This window comes from Gavia stellata, chromosome 11 (assembly GCF_030936135.1).
Source record: "Gavia stellata isolate bGavSte3 chromosome 11, bGavSte3.hap2, whole genome shotgun sequence".
Classification (NCBI taxonomy): Eukaryota; Metazoa; Chordata; class Aves; order Gaviiformes; family Gaviidae; genus Gavia; species Gavia stellata.
In genome coordinates, this window is record NC_082604.1 from 19,218,829 (window position 1) to 19,233,131 (window position 14,303).

A 14,303-nucleotide genomic window follows, 5' to 3' on the forward strand; every position below is an offset into this window, starting at 1 on the left:
AATCAGGATATTAATAATTTCTGGGAATGGCCTAGTTATGAGGATTTGGAAGCACGATTCAAAGATTTGCCAAGTTAGCCTGTGATGACCACTAGGAGAAGAGTTTGCCCAGGAGAAATGAGTTATAAAGTAATTCGAGGCTTTAAAAAAACCAAAACTCTTGCACAGTCAGAATTTAATGACCAAGGTGATGGCTTTATGCTGCCATCATCAGTGTTTAAATCCCCAGTAGTTTTTGTTTGCACCTGTTTTACTGATCTCATAACTGGCTATTGTTACAGAATGAAGGTGGAATTTGGTTGTGAGAGCAACTTTTCTTTTCTTTTTGGATGAGATACGAACTATCTATGGCAATAATGTTTCTGCACTTGTGATTATGGGCACTGTCAGTATTTCCAGTATAAATTTTTGGACTTTTTTAAAGGAGCTTAAAACTCAGTTGTAAAAATTTGTTCTTGGCAGAGGACTTGTATACAAAATCTCAGCTCAAATAAGTCTTTTTAATAAATTTTGAGAGAGGGAAGGAAAACCCGGGCTGCTCTGTAAGTTGAGGTTGCAGAGGAGAAGTATACACTGAAATTTCTTGTTAGTGGTACTCAGCTTGTAGAGAAGTAGGACAACAGAAATCTCCCTGTGTTAGTCCCTTGCCCTGCATTAAATTTTAAATTGAGTTATAACAATTGAGCTTAACTTTTGATTCATTCTGTAGAAAAGCTTTTGATAAAACGGCATTGATTGCCAGGCAGGAAAAACAGACAAGAGCGTACCTGGCATCAAGAAGCCAGGGGACTCTGGTGGCCAGTCCTTCCTAGTGCTCACTGCAAGGAGAGGCTTTTAAAATTGCTGCTTGCAAAGGTGAGATATACCTTGTTTATGGTAATGGTAAATCTTATTCTGAAGGAAAGAAGTAAAAATATGCCATTCCTATTTACTGCATTTTTCAGTGCTGCAGGAGATGCTCTGAGACCACATTTAATCAATGTATATTTTCACTGAATTAAATAAACCTGAATATTGACGTCATGAAGATAAGCTGAGAAGCCTGGTGAAGGATGCTGATGCGTTTTACTCTTCTAATAAACACTGCTTCGAAATTTAATGAAGCATACCATGTTGCTAAAGGTAAACGCAAGCAAACTGAGCTATAGACATTTCGCTTGAGGTGCTTGCTTTTTAATAAGATTCGTCACTAAGTAACGTGAGCAGATCCATATGACGCAAATGCCAGCAGTTGTTTCCCTGACACCATTTCAAGAGGAAACCTGGTGATACTGATTGTTTTCACTAGAAGGAGAGAAAACACTGCAGCAGTATAAGTCCTCATCAAAATGCTGAGCATTACTCATGTATTTCAAGAAGCATCTTTACTACACCTTGAGCCTCTGTCTTAACTTCCATTAAGATGGGCTCCTTGCAAAGGCAATCTGTCTGTAACCTTCTTCTCATCTATTCCCTCCTGTTAATGCATTTTGTCTTTAACAAAATCTTCCTAAAAGTTTTGTTGAGCATTAACAATGTTGTATGTGTTTTGGTGCAGCACTCGGCATGGTGTGTCCCTGGTTCTGACTGGGGCAACTGAGCAGAACTAGAAAACAAATAACCCCGGGAAGGATACATCTTGCCAGAGATAGCAGTGTGTGGAACCTGTGCCTTCAATGGGCATTTTATTGCCTTCCAGCAGGAAGAGAAAGACATACCAGTTCCCTGGAGACAGACCAGTTACCATGCTCTTGTGCCTTTCCGTCTAGCATGTGTTCTTTTGTGGCAGGTTTGTGACTCGCTTATAGAAAGAGAATAGTTCTTCAGTACTGTTGCTGTTGTGTGTGTATAGATGAAGCTACATAACAAGAAAAAGTCACAGTGGAAAGGTAGTTACGGAGAGCACCTTGGTGCTCAGTGAAGAAGTTCAGGGAAGAAGTTTTAATAAAAACTTTAGTTTTGTGTTATTATAATAGACAATTACCTAAACATTTCAGAATTAGATAATTCGGTCCTAAACTAGTTGAAATTTCAGTTTTAGATGTTTTGACTAATGTGTGAATTGATTTTGGATAGGCATGGATAACCAAATTGTCAAAAATTCTTCTTAGTAAGTGCCTGAAACTTATGAAGAGGTAGCTATACTATGGTTATAACTTTGGAGTCATTCATGATTTTGCTTCTGTTTTGCTGTTCTAATGATATTCCTAAGTGTGATACAACTGAATGATGTCTCAGTTCATCTTTAAATAGGGATTCAGTAATTGCTCTGATTCGTGATAAGCCTGTTAGCTTTGTGTGTAGAAGTAAGAATTTGTTTTCTCCCAACAACAAAAAAAGAAGTGGTGCTTTGTTTTTGGAACCGTGGGACATTTGTTTCCATCCTGTCTTAATTTCAACCAGCAGCTGTAAATAAGTTAATGCTGCCCTTTGGTTATGTGAGTACCTGCTGTGAAAGTCAGATCTATGGTTGTGAAACCCTGAACATGGTCTGTGTTGTTAAGCCTTAGTCCCTGGGTGGGAAGAAGAGAGAAAACCTCCCTCTGTTCATAGAAAGCTGACTGTGTTAGTGTTTCTGATAAGCCCCCAAGAGTTAAGTAATGCTTTGAACCTAGGTGAATATTTGGAAACATTAATCCTCGCATCTGCATGTAAACCAAGTATCATACTCATTTTCTGAGAGGAGAAATACCTCACTCACTTCATCCTGCAACACCTGCCTCCCCCAGCTGCCTTACTGTTTTTTTTTTTTGATGTGCTCTTGCTTTGATACCCATGAAGCAGAGCAACACAAGGTACTTAATTTATGAAAACTGTCGGGTATTTGTGTGTATGGCTTTACCACAGCTGCTTTGCTATTTTCAGCCATCTTTTCACACTCGGACTCTGCATTGCTAGCCGTGTGGAATTCAGCTGTAATGTCTTCAGCACAGAATATACAGATCTGCCTAGCACAGTGTCAAGTAGGCAAGATGGTTTGAATGACTTACCAAAAGTTATGGGTGATTGAGAGCAGGATTATTTTCCTTATGCACTTTGTAAAGAACCTGCTGGGAGTCTAAGATAGATATGGAAGTCTGGGATTTCCTGGCTGCAATAGCGATCTAATATGAAGGCAGTCCCACCTGCACTTTCTAACTGGGCATTCAAGGACTCCTCCGTGCATTTGAGTGAAACGGTCTCTAAGTCAGGAAGCCCAAATAAATGGATTTGTAGCAGGGTTAGGTCACAGATGGGGAACCTTACCGGTCTGAAAACCCAGCCTGTGTATTTGCAGGAATCTTTGAGCAGAATGTGCTGCTGTCATCTCCCTCCTCTCCTCCACAGGCACTTGGTGCTTTATGTTGCAGTGAAATGCCATCCAGAGTCAGATTTTCTGATATCAAGTGTGAAGGAGTACGTTTCGCTCACAGCTTGTGTTCTCTTCAGAAATGACTTTAAGGGACACAGAAAGCTCTCAAGAGTAGAGGAAGTTCTTATCTTTTATCCCCAGTGAAACATCTCTTTTTCTTTTCCCCCACTTACTATGCTTGCAGGGATTATCTCTTCCAATTCCTTGCCTCTGCGGATGGTGCTCTTCAGCCGTCGCTGTCCCTGTTCTGCCACAGCTGCCCCTGAGCACAGACCCTTTTCAGTGCCTGTCCCAGGGTGATGGGGAAGGTACTGAATTCACAGTGGTCTTGGTGTGCATGACTGGAACTGGCAGAAGTGCAGGATGCCAAAATACAGCTAACCTGGTGGTCAGTTGATGTCTCAACCCATTTCCTAGAGGATGGAGCTGCTTGTAGTGAGAAACCACTCTGCCAGATGGTACCTGCTGGCTCCTGTATGGAAAATGTAGTGTGAAGGTGGACTTCCAGTCTTCTGTTGCTAAAAGTCTCTAAGTTTCCTGGGATGTGTCTCCAGCAGCTGTTATGAAATCCCTTTACCTGCACACCAAAACATGACTATCTGCAAGGGAAGCACTGGCTGGTTTTGTGCAGTTTACTTTAATAGTATCATGCTGGCACTGGGAGAGGCTGTTGTTCTTGGTTGTAGCCATATTTTAATACAATTGAAATCTGATTTAGGAATTAATGTAGGTGCCAGTTTCCCTGGTGTGACAGGGTAGAGAATGTACGAGTAGGATCTAATTTTTCTGAGCTCATTTGGTGGGATTGAGGCAGGCATAGTGGGATGCACTCAGCCCAGAGCAGCTGCATTTTGCCTTCTGTGTCCTCAAAGGAGCAGTTGATCACAATGTAAGTGCAAGAATGTTCCTGCAGAAAATAAAATGAAATAACGATAGGGCAGCCCAGCTGTTGACTGGATGCAGCCATAAAGACGGATGACTGGAAAGACTAAGGAGCTAAGAACTATTTGAAGCACTGCTAGAGTGGGAGTCTCGGTGACGCTTCAGCAATGACTCGTTTATGTTCCTGATGCTTTTCTCCCACTGTGTGAATAAATAAGCAAACCTGGGCTGATGGAACACACCAGTCAAAGGAAGTTCCCACTGGGGCATATATACTCTGAAAACTTCCATAAATTGTTCTGTAATATGACAGTTTCCAATTATGGGTTTTCATAATAAGAGGCTTATTGGCAACCAGTAATGCAAGTTAACTGTGGAAATTTCTATTGCTTTTCTTGGCCCCTGTGCACTTCCTGAACAGTGTGTGCTTTGTCCCAGGTGTACCATTCTGGGCTTTGAAAGTGTGTCAAAACATGCGTAGGGCTGAGACCCCTGGGAACTGGCACTCGGAGCCCAATCAAAAGGAACAAAAAAAGAAAGTGAGGGGCTTAAAGTATGAGCCCCAACGTGTTAACTCTTGGTTGATTTGTTTGTTTCCTGCCTTGCTGAGTTAAAGTGCTGATCACCAGTAAGAGATTTTCGTAGACACTTGGGAAATCAGTTTTACACAGTTCTGAACAAAGCTTCAAACCTATATAGCCTTGGGAGGTATAGGTATGCAAATATCTTGGATAGCCCTTCCAGTACATTTCGATTAGTTTGCATTGTCAACACACTTTCCTCTTACGGGCACGTGCGGGTGCAGGCTTGTTCGGTTTATGAAATGTTGAATAAGTCTTCAAAGAGTATCATTGTTTCCAGGAAATATGTTTTTCATACATACTTGTATTGTTAAAAAAAAAAAAGGCAGGCAGTAATGGATAACACTTTGGGTTTGTGTGAGCCAGCGGTGTGGATTTGCTTGGCATTGCAGCTTTCAAATGATACACACTCAGCACAAGTAGATTCTTTTCTGATTACATGCAAGTACTGTGTAATAATTACATCTTTTAAAATCCATATTGATTCATGGTATTGTCTTGAAGTTGCAAATAATCCAAAAGCCTGTCTGCTTCTTTAGATGAGATACAAACTGGATAACAAACTGGATATCTTTCTGCAGTAGTTTGCTGAAAATGCAGTGATTTCAGAGAATCATACCTTTGAAGACGTAACCTTACGTTGCTTTCTTCCTCTAATCCACCCCTCTTGAGTGATTTATTCTAGGGACTGTGCATCGTAGGTTCTGTCCTGGCACCCATTCCTGTAGTGTTGCAGTGCCTGTCCACATTACCAGAAAAAGATGGCTGGGAGTCAGTTTAAAAAAAAAAACATGTTAAACCAAAAAGAAAAGAACACACATGCAAAGAAAAGAAAACCAGTTCCAGTTAGTAGAGAGGGTTTTGCTGCCAGTGTGGATGGGGCATAATTTGATTTAAATGACTTTTGAAAAACAGTTCTCAAAATTGTTCCATGCATTTTCTTCCTGGCTACTGTTGAAAATATGGAGCCGAATATTTTCTGTGATGTTTCAAACCAATATGTTCTGGCAACCTCATAGCTGGGCCCTGTGCATTACACTCTTGTTTCCAGTTCACTGTGGCCTGGAGTGCAACACACAGCTCATGAGATGCACCAAAGTGGGAGGTCTTGCGAGGAGCAGGCAATACAAAGACCCAAGGTACAAGGAACATTTCACTGGGGTCCAGCAGGGAGGCTGCCAGTTTTAAGGGCCTCTTTTATGAAAAGAGTTTGCTTGTAGGAGATGGAGGAACTGTGTGTGCCTCGTCGGATTTTGTGAGTGTGTAGGAAAAGGTTGATTCCTGGGTGTTGTTAAAGGCTGGATGCTGAACTAGATCTTTTGCACCTCTCCAGGGTCAAACTTTTCTCATTAGAGAGATTTGCTGTACAGATGATGGGCTATGGCTAAGTATTCATCACTGCTTTAAGTGTGACAACGTATAGCTGCATAAAACAACAGCATGTGGGTTGGGAAGCCGTGGGTGGGACGTGAGGTGTTTGCTGTATCGCTTCTGCTCCAGGGAATCCTGTGTTTTGGGGAATGTGTGTGGGAAGGTCAGTGCAATAGCAGTAGGTATTCTGAAAATAGAGGCTTTTTTTTTAGCACCAAATCAAATCCTGGGGGTGGCAGCAGGAGTGGAAAGTGTGGAACACGTTTGTTGATCTGGCTATAATAATACACAGCTCTTTGTAGTGTTGTTGGGAGTCCTTAACAGGTTGGCTTGTCTACAGAGGAGATCGTACAGTGTTCCTTGCAAGTGGGCACAGGGACACTGTGCTTCCCCATGTCTCCTTGACACTGTTACCCTCAACATGTCTAAATATCACAGAGCAGCTCTGAAGTGTGAAACCCCTCAAGCCCAGAGAGAAATCTCTCATGGGTATCCTCAACTAATCCTTGGGAAAGGTTGTACGGACCTACCAGGGACCTATTTATGAGCCTTTACCAGCTTTGCTTTCAAAGCAGCTTGGGGTAAGAGCTCAGATATTTCCTCTGTAGGCTGCAGAGTGGCTCCCTTTTGGAGTTTTGGAGTGGTGTGATCTACGCCACTGGTGCAACAGCAGCGTGGCGTACCTGTGCTGCGCAGGGAGCAGCTGCTTCTGAAAACTTTTTTTTCCCGTGCTTTTTAGCAGCTGTTAGAGGGTACAAAAGGGCAGGAGCATACAAATAGAGATGTTTAATTTATCCTGCTAGAAGAACCCGAGGGAACGTGGTGCTGATCCTAGGACTGTGCATCCTACAAGCAGTGGTGTGAGAGCCAGACTTGGGAGACATGAGTCCAAGGAGACCACAGAGAGGTGGCAGGAAGGGGATGAAGGCAGGAGTAGACTTGGGGAGAGACAGGGACAGAGGCAACTGTCTCCTGCCTGGTGATAATGAAGTGTTGATAAGTATGTTTGGAAGCAGACTTTAGTTGTGGGACAAGGGCCAGGGCAACGTGAGCGGGAAGCTTTCAGAGGCAAATGATAGGTCAGAGACCAGATCGGGAGTGGAGATACATGGTGAGGAGACAGTTCTTGTTTTGGCTTTAGGATTCAGAAAGGTCAGTCTTGAGGCTTTTCCCTGTTGATGCTTTTCCACTTGTTATTCTGGTTATTTGTGCAAGGTTGTAGGAGAAGAACTTGAGCTGCACTTGGAGGGGACACGCTGTAACTGGTGATGTTTAAGTACAGCCTGAAGGACAGAGAGAAGATGAATGAACTATTCAGGAATCAGGTTTATCGGTGGAAGCAGGATGAAGTAGTGAGAAAAGGTGACTCTTTGGAGATATGTTTTTTTTTTTTCCCCCTGCAGTTAATTCTGTTACTTGTGCATCTGCCTGACAAGCCTGGATGTAGGGCTGTCTGCTCTGTCTGCTTGGGCTGGACTAAACCTGGATGCTCAGTCTGATTATTTGAATTAACTCTGCAATAAAAACTCACTTTGCTGCAGGTTAATCTGAGCAGAGGGGATGCAGGATGCTGGTGAGGGCAGCTGGAGATTCAATAGGTTTGATGCGCGTGTTGCAAATGTGTCTCTGTATTTTGTTTTCAAAACATATGCATTACATTTCATTTGTTTCTCTCCCACCTCTCACCTCCTGCAGTGGGAGTGAGTCAGAGAAGAGCTCTGAAAAGTTGCTGTTGCCAAGAAGCCTTTGAGTGCTCAGATAGTTTACCCCTTTGAATCCACAGGCAGGATGGCTTTCAAGCGACTGCCATGACAAAACTGCGTGTGACATCTGAGAACAACAGAGCCCACTGGGGAGGAGCAAGTAGCCTTTTCCTAATGAAGAGAGAGAGACTTTAGTTGGGATGTTTGTATGATTATTGCATCCAATGTGATGCCTGGAATCTAAACTATAATTTGCTGTTTAGTATAAAATAGCTATCCTGCAGGCTGTTAGCAAGTGTTTGCAGTGATTTAGAATTAAAAGATTGTAAAAAAACCCAAACCACAACAAAAAACCCCACTCTAACCTTATTGCTATTTTAAAAGTAATGCCATAACTGCCTTGATTGAGACTAGTCACCTTTACTGAGTTGCCATCTTTTCCAGAGCTGTTTGGTATATGTGGTGTACAAAGAGAAGGAAGGGTGATTGGGACAAGTGTTTTTTCTCTTATTGGAAGTACCATCCTTTCTTTAGCCAAGAAGGAGCTAGAGTGAACCAGCCTTTGTTTTGTTGCTCTTTTCAGAAAAGCATAGCTCGTCCTTGCAATATTTATAGTAGCTTGGCTGTAGTGTGTATGTATGAGCTGTGACAGCATCCTCATGTTAGCCAGGCTCATTCCTACTCCCTCGTGAGTGAACATTTGGGAACCAGCTTTTAAGTGAAGCCTGTTTAATACGGCAAAAGCTGGGAGACTAATAGATGCAGGTGTTCGCAGTATTGGTATGAAATGTGGTGTTTGTATTAGTGTTGTGGTAGCAACGGTCTTTTTAATGGTGAGATGGTAATTTGGTCCAAAGTCCCTGTTTTCAGCTGTCTTCCTTTTGAAATAACCACTTTCAACCTGTTTCTGTTTCTCAAACTCGTTGCTTAACTAAGGCTCAACTGCAGAGAGGACCAACAACTGACCTAAACTTTGTCTCTCTACTAGTATTGAGCATAATAACTTGTCTATAGCTAAAGCAGAACTTGCGTTTGACCAAAGTATTTTTTGGAAGAAAGGCATCTTACCTTGGTTTGCAGACCTCAAGAGGTAGGCTTGAGCTGAAGACCCTTTTTCCCTTATAGCTGTTCCCATGTTTAGTCCTCCCTGTTTAATGTGAGCTCCCTGCCTGCTACGAATCTGTCTTCAGTTTCCACTTGCTGGAGAATCTACGGCACCTTTCTGGAGCAGCGTGAGGAGCCTCTTTGTGCATCGTCTGTATGTCCCAGTGAAGAGTGTTACAATTAATGGCTTGTCACTTCTAAAATCTTTTGGATAAGTTACACATTTTGGGTTTGATTACTCATTTTGAGGCATTTTGCTGGGTTTTGACTGACTTAGAGCACAATACCTCTTCTCCCTATCTTCTCCATTCTTCTGCAGTATCCTTCTGAAAATACATGTTGCACAAGTCTGGCATCTCTCACCAGTGGAGTGTTACAGAGCTAAGCTTGCTTTTGCTGTTTGTAATACTAAAGATCCTATTGCCGAGATTTTTGTTCATTAGAAATCTTTCACATTCTTTTCAGAGTCAGCGATTTCCAAGGCAGACCCATTCACAGGCATGTGTTGCATATTCTTAGGTATTTGAGTTTACTTTTGGCTATTCTCAAACATTCTGGATTCAGATCAGCCTTGTTCACCAATTGGACTTGACTGCTCTGTAAGTCTTTGTCATACGCGAGTTTTATTACCAGTGACTTAATATTTAGTTTCAGATTATTGGGAATGCTTGGCCTACTGCAGCCCTCTGTGGAATCCCACCAAAAACCTAATTCCCAGTGGACTGTTCTGAGTACTTGTGGATTTCCTACTGCGTGTTCATTGCAAGACCTCCTTTGGGGGCTTTGGTGATTTCTGGGGCGGCAAGAAGGATACCTTGCAAGGAGTTTAGCTGACTAAATTTGGTTAATGTGATAAATGGCATAAGCATACGCCTTCATTATCAAATCTAAACACTTTTTTTTTTTTTTAGAATGAGTCATGTATCTATTTGTTGTTTCTTTTTTAAGTGGAAGCAAATGCTGTCTTTGAATTTCTGAAGCAGTTCTGCTGTGGGAAAAAAGGACGGTGAAAACTGAGCACAAGTAGTTGGACGTTTAAAGAAGAATTTAAGATGCTCTCTGCTTGAAGTAATAGTGATGTCCTGGAGCGTGGTGGGCAAGTTTGACCTGAAGAATCCTAAGAATAGTGTGCTCTAGTGGCAATGTCTAAAACTGAGTATTTTAGTTCCTCTTTTTAATACCAGCATTTTGAGTGAGATGAAGAATTTCACTTTTATTGAATCTTTGTCCAAAACACCTGTAGGGAAGTTGATCCTGCTTCCTTACCTGCAAGATGCTTTCAGTCAAGGAGGTCTCTCTGCACAAGCTTCTGTTGTTGAAAACAGTGACCTTAGCCATGCAGGGTGCATCCATCCAACTGTGTCTAGTCCAGTAGCCATCCATGTCTCATCTTCAGATCTATGAGGATTCATGGATTGCTTGTAAGGATCAGAGATGAATAAGGAAGAAAAGCAAACCTGTTAGTATCAGGCTTAAACACTTTGGGGGCTTGGTGCATTTATTGGAAAAAGCCTAGGGGTTAATAGCTCAAAGATGAGTGAAAATCACTGGTCTGGTGCAGTAGTTTGAGATTATAGACTAATGGATGAGTTGTTAACTGTTGCCATTGAGGACACAGCAGCAAAACCACCATACCTGATCCGAGAATAAACAGGCCTGGGCTTTGTCCACATGTGGGTGTGAGGCTTAGGTGGAAAGTCTGTGGAAAGCTTGGAACTAACAGGGCAAGTATAAGATTGCTTGTGGCAGAGAAAGCAGTTTCTCCTGAAGCTCAGGAGGTAACCCTTGTGCTTTCAGATGCACAGACTCCTGGTTCAGTTTTCTGTTGGAACAAATTCCTCCCGAGTAAGGACAATTGTTCGTTTGATGGCTACTTCAAGACTGGGCTGGATGCAGCGAAGTAATCACTCTGTTGTCCAGATTGTTTGTATCCATGCCAGGATGTACGTGCCCAGTAGCTGTTTTTTATTATATTTATGGTTGAAATGGGATTTTCATTCAAAGATCTTCTGTTCAGTCAGCTATGACTTTACAAACTAATCACTGTGGGGCAGAAACTTGATGCTTGTTCAGTGATAGATGTTTGTTTGAAGTTGGAAGAAAACTTATTCAGCCACTATCTTAAGGATCAGACATTCAAATAAGCAACTCACTTCTATCAAAATGCTTATTAAAAGATTTTTTTTTGTTTAAAAGCATATGAAAAATATTAAATATAAGGATGACATTTGAATTCCCAGGTTGGAAAGTTAAGGTCCTTTAAGGGACTTTAACCATGCATCCTGGGATGTTTGCGTGGTAGTAGGGTCATGCATTTCATGCATATGCAGCACAGGGGAATCCCCTCCTTCTGGGTCCATGCAGAGTCAGCTGCGCTGGCAAAGAATCATGCTCTGTACTGCACATATGACTACGTGATAGACTTAGCCAATTGTGTATTTGATTTATTCTGCATCTCTGATAAGTACCAATATGTTCTAACTGTATGTATTATGTCATGTATGAGCTTCAATAGCATAATAAGAAACAGGAGAGTGCAATATCATCAGTTTATGGTTTCCGAGATGTTGCACGTAAGAAATGCTTATTCTGTCATGGTCAGATTTGCTGCTGCTCATATACAGAAGGATCCTGCTTTTTGGAATCTGTGTGATGAGCTTATGTTGGCCAGCAACTCTGATCATCTTAAATGGAGTAATTGTGTCCATTGAGTTCCTGATTTTGTAAAGTCTTATGCAGATTTCTGGTCTTGTTATGTACAGCTTCCCTAAATTTTTGGTGTGATGTAAGAAATCTTGGGTGAAATTCCCTGCTCTGTTATGTATGAGGTCAGCCTAAATGATCTATCTTGGCCTTAAAAAGAAGACAAATCCTATCACCCATGCTTGCCAGCATCTGGACATTTTGCTGCTCTACGCTGTATGGAGGTCGTGATTTTGTGGACTCTGGAAAACTTTACTTAAAAATCCATTTGCAAATCAATAAGAAATGTGTGACTGGGGGCTTAGGTAGTCACAGCTGGAGTATGATGCTAGCTAGCGACAGCAGTGTGTATTCTCTAGTTTGGGGGAATTTTAGTGTATAGCATTTAAAAAGAAATCCATATCTGCTGCCTTCTTTAATGCAACATAAACTCTTCAAGCATAAGCTTTTCAGTGCTGCATCTTTAGAGAAGCACTTCCTATCATTCAGATATATTTGACGTTGTTCGCTGCATTACATATAGAAAGCTTTGTAATTTAGCACCTGAAACACATCTCTTACTCTCCAAAGAACGACCTGGAGAGAGAGAAATTCAGGCTAAGCCTGAAGGGGTTGAAGAAAATGAACTCCTGCTGCAGTTGCACACTTGCACACATCTGGTGCAATTGAAATTTAAGAGCTGAATACATCCACATCTGCCCATGGTAGGGTCCAAACATTACTGTTGACACTGGTTTTCTTTTTGGATAGACACACTGGCAGAGTCACTAGCGTGTGGAGCCTTGTCAGCTCCCTAATCTAATAGACTGTTCTTGCCCAGACCATTGTGTGTCAGTATTTTATGTACCAAATGTAGCCAGGTTTAATAATCAGCCATTTTCCCACCTTCTGCCAAACTTTCTCCCTTTCTGTCATAATTTAATGTTTGAGTCAAAATCTGCTATGGTAACAAATTATATACATATTAAAAAGTGAAAATAAAGATGGAAAGCAGAGTCACAAAAGGTAACAAGAGTTCAAAGTAATGTCAACTGACTTTTTTTTTTTTAGAGACTTGAATTCAACCCTGTTTTAAAATTGATTTTATTTCTGTTATGTATTGTGCAAAGATTACAAAGAAATGGGTACTGCTTGAAAGCATGGCTGTAGTTCTGTATATGTAAAATTGTGAAAGTCTTCCCTGTGCAGCTCTGATTTGATCTAGTTGTTTTTCAGTTGCTAAACAATAATTTGTGCAGCTTTTTGGATTGTATTTTTCTTACTTGGAATGGTTGTCTTCAGCTAGGACCTGTTGAGGCTATTTATGCTTATTTCTAGTGACTACATCTGTCATATAAAGTTATGTTACCAGAAGGGGTTTTTGTATTGCATTTTTTAAAGGGCCCTTCACTTGCCTTGCTGGTGGTGTGAGTTGCTGCTATCATGTACTGGGTTAGCGATACTGAGGACTGGGGACCTTGGAGGAGCATCTCCAGGGAGTTACCTGCCTGGCAAACACCAGCACAAGCTGTAGAGGAGCTCAGTCGCTGGGAGGGCATTGGAATGGGGTCATCCAGTTTCTTGGTGATTTTAATGTTTAGTAGGTTATTTCTTATTCCACGCTGATTTGAATCTCACACTGAAGTACCACAGCTTGAGTGAAAAACACTTTTGAAACTAAAACCTGGATCTAGGTTCCAGGGCCAGGTAGGTACTTGCAATTCACTGTTGGTTGCATGAAGGATGCTGATAAAGGCATATCTATCCAAGGTATGAACCATTTTGATCTTTATAACCTGAGATGGAGTAGTTCCTGCCTCTGTCACATGCAATGCAGGTCTAGTGCCTGCTTTACTGGGGTAAGTGTTCTTCGTGATTTTGTTTGACATGGTTACACATAGGGTTTCTCTTCCCCATGTGCCATTGCTGTACTAAAGTGGGGACAAATCTGTAGCAATGGTCAGAGTTACTTATCTGAATTATCAGTTAGTTAATGGTTAAGTAATTTGTACTCTAATTGAGTTCATTCTTCTTGGTAATTTAATTAGGAGATTTGTATAAGTAACAGCAATAATTGAGTGCCTTCAACAAAAAGACTGGAGCCTAAAATAAATGTGAAGCTTGTTGCCTTACCAAGCTGCCACAGTCCAGTTCCTCCGCAGGTTGCAGGGCACCGTGTTCTCTGGTCTGTATTTTTTCAGCCTGTTCCTAATTGTGCGTTGGGGAGCTCTCCTGGAGATGTGCTTTGACATGATCCCAGCATTCACTGGAACTGCTTGAGTTCTGAGGCTTCCCAGGATGATTAGTGTATCTTGGTGAACAATGGTCTAAGCAACTCATTAAATTGTAGTGTAACCTCCTCCCTCTCTGTGCTTACTCCCAACTTCTGGAGAGCCGCTTAGATGCTTGGCAGGAACTGTATGGTTATGCTCTAGATATGCTTTGGATACATTATTGTCACAGTTGAGGTATTGCAAAAGCCATGCTGTTCCCATCTTTATCCTAGTGAGGTACCTCCTTTGCTTGTGCAATATCTGGCTAATTACACGGCAACTGCAGTGTGCCACCAGCCACCCACAATTCATTGTCAGCTCCCTGGGGATGCAGATGAAAAAGGAAAGATAATGTTTTTTTCTTCAGTCCAGTCAT

The 14,303-nt window shown here is 41.7% G+C and overlaps 1 protein-coding gene across 1 annotated transcript in view; it reads left to right on the forward strand.

Annotated features, from left to right (window-relative positions):
* DIS3L2 (DIS3 like 3'-5' exoribonuclease 2) overlaps positions 1-14,303 on the forward strand; it is a 176,822-nt gene that overhangs the window by 27,324 nt on the left and 135,195 nt on the right. The window lies entirely within an intron of this gene.